Below are 7,576 nucleotides of genomic sequence, written 5' to 3' on the forward strand. Positions count from 1 at the left end.
GTGAGCTTCTCACCAGAGCTTAACATCATCTGACTATACCTGGTGTAAAAGGTGGTTTATATAAATCAATGGTTATCATCCCAGTTAACACGTGTTTGTAGTTGTCTTTAGGGAGATCAGCACACGGTTGTAGTACCTAGCGTCAGCTGTGAGCTTCCCGCAGATGACTTTAACCAGGAAATTTAGTGTCAGTTTATCTCACTGTGCACTAAACAGATTTATCAAGATTGATAATCTCTTGTGTGCATAATTGACATACTGCCAAGTAGATCGTGAGTACAAGACTGTTCTGTCCACAGTTTTCTTGTCATTGCAAGAAAAAGATACTCTGGGTATTGCCAGCCACTAGTTATTGATTAGAGATGATCATTTTTCAGACATTCCAGTCAAATCTATATTGTTAGCGCTGCCTAGTTCAGTAAACTGTGTTCGGTAAACTCTCGATGTTCGTATATGAATATTTGGTGCCTTCGATTCGGAATGCTTGAATGTTTTTTCCCGATTATCTAATTAGGTCTTATGTGAATGGATAGAAAACCTACCCAGATAGAGTTTTTCGAGCGAAAAGTCACTGTCCTCTTCATATTTTTTCCTCATTCTTCATAGTCCACGAGTGTAATAGTCAGTTCCAGCTTTCTTTTGTCCCTAATCCTTGCATCATGTGTCCCGTGTAGGTGTATGCGAATTCCAACTGATGACTGATGTTTGTCTGTACAGAATGCTTCCAGAGTGGCAACCGCTATTTGGGATTTCACTCTATGATATCATCGTCTGCATAATCAGGGCCCATGTTTTTTAGGACACTTCTCATTATAATATTTCTTTCGCGAAAAATATCTCGCGAGATTCCCTTGAGTTGTTTCTGATAAGATTGCTCCCACAATGTTGTATATCAGGCAGTATCCTTATATTCTCACTTGATTTCAGCAAGTGGCTGGCCAGTAGAACATCCTCCACGTTAGCAGCGTTAGCAAACATTGTACGAAGAACTTTCGAGTATGATATCCTTCCTCCAGATAACCCCGTACTCATAAGTGGCTCTATTTTGATAAGTTCAAGCTACCACTTTAAATTATCCCAAAGCATCCTGCTGTTTTTGTTCTGTAGACTGAGGAGAGTGTCAGAATCGTATTTAAAATTCGTTATTATCAGAGAATAATCATGGTCGTTGGTCGATTAACCAGTTTTTTGAGTACGTTGGGGTCGGAGTCATTTTGTTTGGCTGTTGGGGTGTGGTACAGATCCCAGTGTTCTTTGTTAACTGGTTGGACAATCTTAAATGTATGTCGAACGCCTTATTCATTATCTGATTATTTTTCTTGAAGCGAACTTTTCAGCATTTTTGATAATGGTCCTCGTTTCTTTTTAACCTTGTTAACGAAACTGCAATTGCTTACAATGAAGTTATTCGGAATCACAGTAGCACTTTGAGGGTCTGTACTGGGGAGCCAAGTGTACTGTGAAAGTCTAACACCACCGATTTTGTGGCGGTGAAGATTTTCACTCATGTTGGAGCTTGTTCCGTCAGTACCGTTGTCGAAGTCCCTCTCCTTCACCCCACTGCACGTCTTTGTTTGTCTATTAGTTTCAGGACCGCTTTTCCGGAGTTGCCGACAATATTCTACAAACCTGTAAGGAGAAAACTGACATTGTTGAGTAAATTCTCAGAGTTCATTTTACATGTACCATATACCCACAAGCTATCTTACTTGCCAAGTTCGTTGTAACCAGTTACTGTAAAGTCATTGCATTCCCTGTGCAATAGATCTTTTCACCTGCCACACTGCATACCATAGATGATAATTAAATGAGACCCAAGTCGTTAAAATATTATCTTGGTGACCGTGGAGAAATATAGGTTGTTACAAAATTTTGTGATTAAAAAATAAACAGTAGACTCAAAACGAATAAAAACGGGTCGTAAAAAGACCTATGATGCATTAAAACTAAACTTTTGACATGACAAACCGTAAGTTTGAAAAGTAAGCTGACTCGAAATCTCAGTCAAATCTATAATCTAGCGAACATCATCTACAGATTATTCTGATCAAAAATCGCATTCCTTTTGCACAGGGAAAGGGCGGAAGTTTGAGAAACAAAAATGGCGTTAGGGTGGTACTTCTCAATCGTAAAGCTCGAGCGTTAGTCCTAGGGTAGTACGGTCTCTGGAACCAGCAAGCATCATATTTCCAGTCAGTTGGTTGGTTGCAATGTGAGAAATAACAGATGAAAAATTTGAATACGGAAGAAAAAAGAGCAACCAATTGCCCAAAACAATTAGTTGATGAATTACATAAACGATACTTGTTGATAGAATTTTAGGGCATAACAGATGGGCCATTTAGTAATTAAGACTCAAAGATTATTAAGCATATTTGGCAAAGTGATTTTGATTTGAAATTTGTATCTAAGAGAGAGGGCATATATTTGAGGTAATACTGGACAATACTGAATAATACGCTGAATAGGAGTCGACTAATGACCCTACAAAAAATATAAGAACGAAAATAAGCCGAAACAGCTCTGATGAAAGAAACAAAGAAGATGTGGCCATTTGTGTGTCCAAATACTGTTTTCCGTACTGTATTTTAAAACTATACATAATCCTAAACTTTAAGGTTTTTTTCGAAACGCTTTCATTTATACAGTTGTTTATCCGTTCATTACTATACTTAGGGCTGTTTTCTTTAACCTATTAGAATGTTCTTGCTTGGAAACTAACTTAATAAAAAAGAATAAGTCTAAGTAGTTATAACCCCATTACTCCATGACAAATGACACAATTTCGGTTGCTATGATCATTGTATGCTCTGCTTCCTGTGCTTTCTCTTATAACTCTCCTTTTCAGCTATCTCGTGATATGCCGCCAAAAACCCATGTGGAACATGTGACTTCGTCCTGAGCCATTATCAATAGTTCGGGTATTCCATAAGGATGTATGGTTGCGTTTTTCAGAAGCTCTCAACTTTACGTGGATTCTTTTTCGACCATCAGTTGCACATCCCAACTCAACCTCTGTAAAGCACACTAACCCTTACATTGACAGTTAGAGTCCTAATAACATTATTTGTATTCAAATGTGACAGGTGTTATCCTCCCCTGATTCTATGATCAGTATGCCATATAACATATCAACCTAACTAGGTGACTTATCACTGTGAAGCCTTTATCATATGTAAAACTTTGATCTTGTCTGTGAACTGACATACTTCATGTAATATATTATTATCAGTAGTAGTATTCGTACATGTTTGCATTTACGTGTCCAGCTGTCACACTAATATTACCCAAACTAGCGTTCAGCTCAATTGTCAATATACATAAGAGCGATGTTATGAAACATCTGAACCACTGAAAATATTCAACTTCGACGCCGTATTTGATTTTATCAAGTACTGTTTCCTCATAGCTGTGTTATTACAAATGATTTCGGTACATCAATTAGCTGTTCAAATACCCAATGGTTTGAAACCTGTGCAGTTCAATTGGTGGTTTGACGACACGTTCATCCACAAAGATCATCAGATTACACAGTCGATAGGATCTCTTGCGAAGTGAAAACAACATTGTCACCTATACTCCAAAATTGATAGTGTTTCGCACCAGTTCAGGGTGACACACTTGGTTTCTTCGATATTTTTTCTATTCTCTTATCGAACAAATATGCCGCACTCACAGGTTATAATATTTTAGAGACAATGTCACCAAGCCACTCCCGATCTGTAGTCTACAACATTAAGTGATTGTAATAGCAATCATCAGCTTCACAAACTGTGGTTACAAAGTGATCTATAACTTCTTACGACGAAGTAACGACTTGTTCACGGTTATACTCTTGTGATTTCAGCTAATCTGCTGAACATATATAAATTGAATTCGACACATACGTGCAGTAAACTGTCGACGGCACAGGCTGATCTTCTGCATTAAGTCAATTACGATACTAACATCAATATCAATTGTTGATACACACATCGTACTACCACTGTAGTAATACTGCGCTTGCGGCTAGCTAAAAGTTGCTTATCTGAGGAATTCAATAACTTATCAACGCAGTGTATTCCCACACTGCCTGGTGGAACTTTAAAACGTTATAGTTTCTTGATTATCGTCGTTAATTGCCTGATATTTAACTAACCTAAAAGTCATACTTCTAAGCTCATCGACAAATGCAATATCACAGATTTATTATTACTCGGTATTTCCAGATCGGCTTGTGCAACTTCCTTCCCATTTGTCTTACAGGTCGGTGATACTCGAGGGATTCTTGTTCGTCGTTTGGCAGCCTCCGGAGTGCAAATCCCCCTGACATGTTTGGTACTAATTCAAACGGCGGTTGAATCTGGGGGAGAGTATTGTAGGGCCAGTGAAATGTTACTGAGCCCTAGCCAACTCATCAGGCAGTTGAGCCGCTGAATATCAAACGCCCTAACCAAGGACGAAGAACGCTCATCAGTTAATTTCATGCCATGGATCGGTCCACGAGGTTGTGGTGCACTCTATTTCTCGTAATACTCTTACTAATATATTTCTGTAATAACATCGTTTGTGTTGTCCGGTCACCAAAGCAGCCACAAAACCTGAATACGACGAAAGACTAATCCTCGTTAGATACTGACCGAAAAGTGTGACTGCGACGTTTGTTGATTGGTCTAACTCCAGTAGCTACTTCAGCCATGTACATAAGCTGGAAGCAGCACACAAAAATTTGGGAAATTCTGAACTTTTTATGATCGGACATAGTTGAGAATCACTCAGAAGATTGATGGGTTATATTTTTACTTGTATTAAAGAAAAGATGGGACATGACGCATTTTAAGAAAATTAATGCGTCTTTAAATATACTAGAGTTCCGGAAGCTGAATATGAGGGTTAGAAGCATAAGACTATAACTAATAGAGAATGAATTATAGGGGAAAGGAGATCATATGTTTTATCGTTTGGTCATGCGCATATGAATGATAATGGAGGTCTTTTGTATTCATGATCAGTCTATATGTTAGGTGTTACATACTATACTTCTTTATTATTGGGTGGGAGTTCAGGAAATAATTGTTGAAGCTCTTTAGGATATAGAAACATGGTTATTAGTTTTTCGGACTTGGTGGTAGTGTAACAGTTACGGACAGGCACTAGCAACCTGTTCCATAATGAACCATACAGTACTGTGAAAAATTTACAGCGCATTGGTTCTTGTTGTTTTACAGTAAGTAATGTATATATGTTTTTTACCAATCCTGTAGGCAGGGTTGAGCGGGAGGTTAGAAATAAGAGTCTGTATGCTACTTTGTAGAGTAATATTAGATTGTTCCTTAACCAACGGCACCATAGAGGTTCTAAGGAGAGGTGCTTACATCCAGCCGTGTGGTCGAGAGAGGAGTCATATCCTAGCAGTCGACGCGTGGAGTGTCTTTGGACATCTGCCCTCATCTCGTCTGTGACATTCATGTTCGAGGAAATAAATGGGTAGCATTCAAAAAGAGACGTATATATGATTTTTACAGGTTGAGCTTAGCCTCTGTGGCGAAGATCTCGTGAAGAACTCCAGAGGTCGTTTAGATATTTGCCGAGCTCGTACTGCATGTATATAATTTCAGTCCACCCATGTCTGTAAGACAAAAGATTTTATTAAATTACAGCTCCTAACGGTCTAGAGATATTTTACTAAACGATGGTATTAATGCTACCTTCTTATTCCAACCAACTCTTTGACTCACGTCTGTAACCTTGAAGTGGCTTTACTTCCTACCGAGAAATCCTATTGCAAGCAAAACTGGACAATTACACTTAGTAATAGTCTATTGATGACTCTACTAAGGTGATAAATAAAAACGATTTATAAAAATTTTGACCAAAAAAGCCAGTTAGTATTCGAACACTGTATTTTCGTCACTAAATTTTTAAAATACACATAATTCTATACTTTCAGCTCTTTTAAATCACTTTCATTTGCACAATCTTGTATTCATTCAACGTCATACTGTGGCTTGTTTTCTTTAACCTGAAGAAATATACTTGTTTGACAACTGACCTTATAAGTGAGAATGAGTCTTAGTAGTTATACCCTAATCATTCCACCACAAATGATTAAATTTCACCAGTCATGAACACTGTCCGTCCTGCTTCTCGCCCTTCCTTTTTCTTCTCTTTTTCAGCATTCTCGAGGTATAACACCGGGAAATTTGTGGAACATATGACTTTGCTATTCGCCGTCACTAATAACTCCGGAATTTATCTGGGATCACTATCAAGAAGCACGAAATAATACATTCAAGTTGACGTCTTTGATTGACTTCTCTGGACTTTAATTCCACCCCTTACGATCACCAGTTGCTTGTCTCAACACAAGTCCCACAAAGCGCGCCAACTCTCATATTGGATACCAGGGTCATACTAACACTAATATTCTGATGTACAAAAATTTGTCTCCTGTTTATATCACCTATGTGCCCTATAACGCAACATAATTGTGTAACTTAATAAAGTCTGTAGCATTTGTAACAAATTGGTCTTGCCGATAAACTGGTATGCCTCATGTGGTATACTTTTAAATGAGGATATACTATTATTATAAACTTGTCGCCGATCCAAAAGCTCATTCAGTCATGTTGCTTCTCTTCGACAAGCTAGAACAAGGGTTTCAGATTTGCCAGGTTCTAATGGCTCAACGAGCAACGACGGCGACATTTCGAGGTTGATGTCATATACCTTGACTGCTCAAATGCTTAATGATGTTAAACTCTGGTGAGAAGCTTACAACCACAAGGAGAAATTGGCACTTCAGGAGGATCTGACTCGCCCTCAAAGTTGTGCGGACAACAACGGACATACGTTTGACACTCCGAAGTGCAAAGTAGTTCATCGGTGACATGTTGCAGACTACAGCTACAACTTAGGCGACTCCCTTCTAGAAGTATCCCAGGTTGAAAAAGATTTAGGAGTGTTGGTACCTTGTGATCTGAAGTCTCACGCTAACTGTGACAAAAATGCCTTTCGAGCAAACCTTGCACTCGTAACATTGAAGCGCATTTTTGGCCAGTTTGATGGAGGAACTTTCCACATAATCTTCAGCAGTCTTTTCGACCCCATTTAAAGCGTGGCAGTATATTGTTTCTGCCCTCAATCCAAAAGGATAAGAACACATTGGAACGTATCCAATTGTGAACCACGAAATCAATTTGAGGACTAAAATTTAATCCCTATGAAGAGCGCCTCAAATTGCTGAACCTTTACCAATCAGAGTATAGGTGTCTTAGAGGTGAAATTGTGGTGACTTACAGCATTCTTAACACTTAGCTCCAACACAAACCTCAAGGGTAACACCCAGAAACTAGAGACACAACACAGAAGAACGGACTGTTGACATAACTTCTACTCCTTTAGAGTTGTCAGATGCTGGAATTCGCTGCCGGCTGAGCTAGTCCAGGTGACTTTCCAGGAGTCCTTCAAGAGGCAACTTGATATATTCCTGGGGACTAAAGATAGCTTCTTAATTTATTAATGTTTCTCCTTTTTTATTTTGAAATATACCCAGGATTCCATCTATCGACATCGGCGATTCACTTTTACTAGATAT

Source organism: Schistosoma haematobium, chromosome ZW (genome assembly GCF_000699445.3).
Source record: "Schistosoma haematobium chromosome ZW, whole genome shotgun sequence".
Taxonomy (NCBI): Eukaryota; Metazoa; Platyhelminthes; class Trematoda; order Strigeidida; family Schistosomatidae; genus Schistosoma; species Schistosoma haematobium.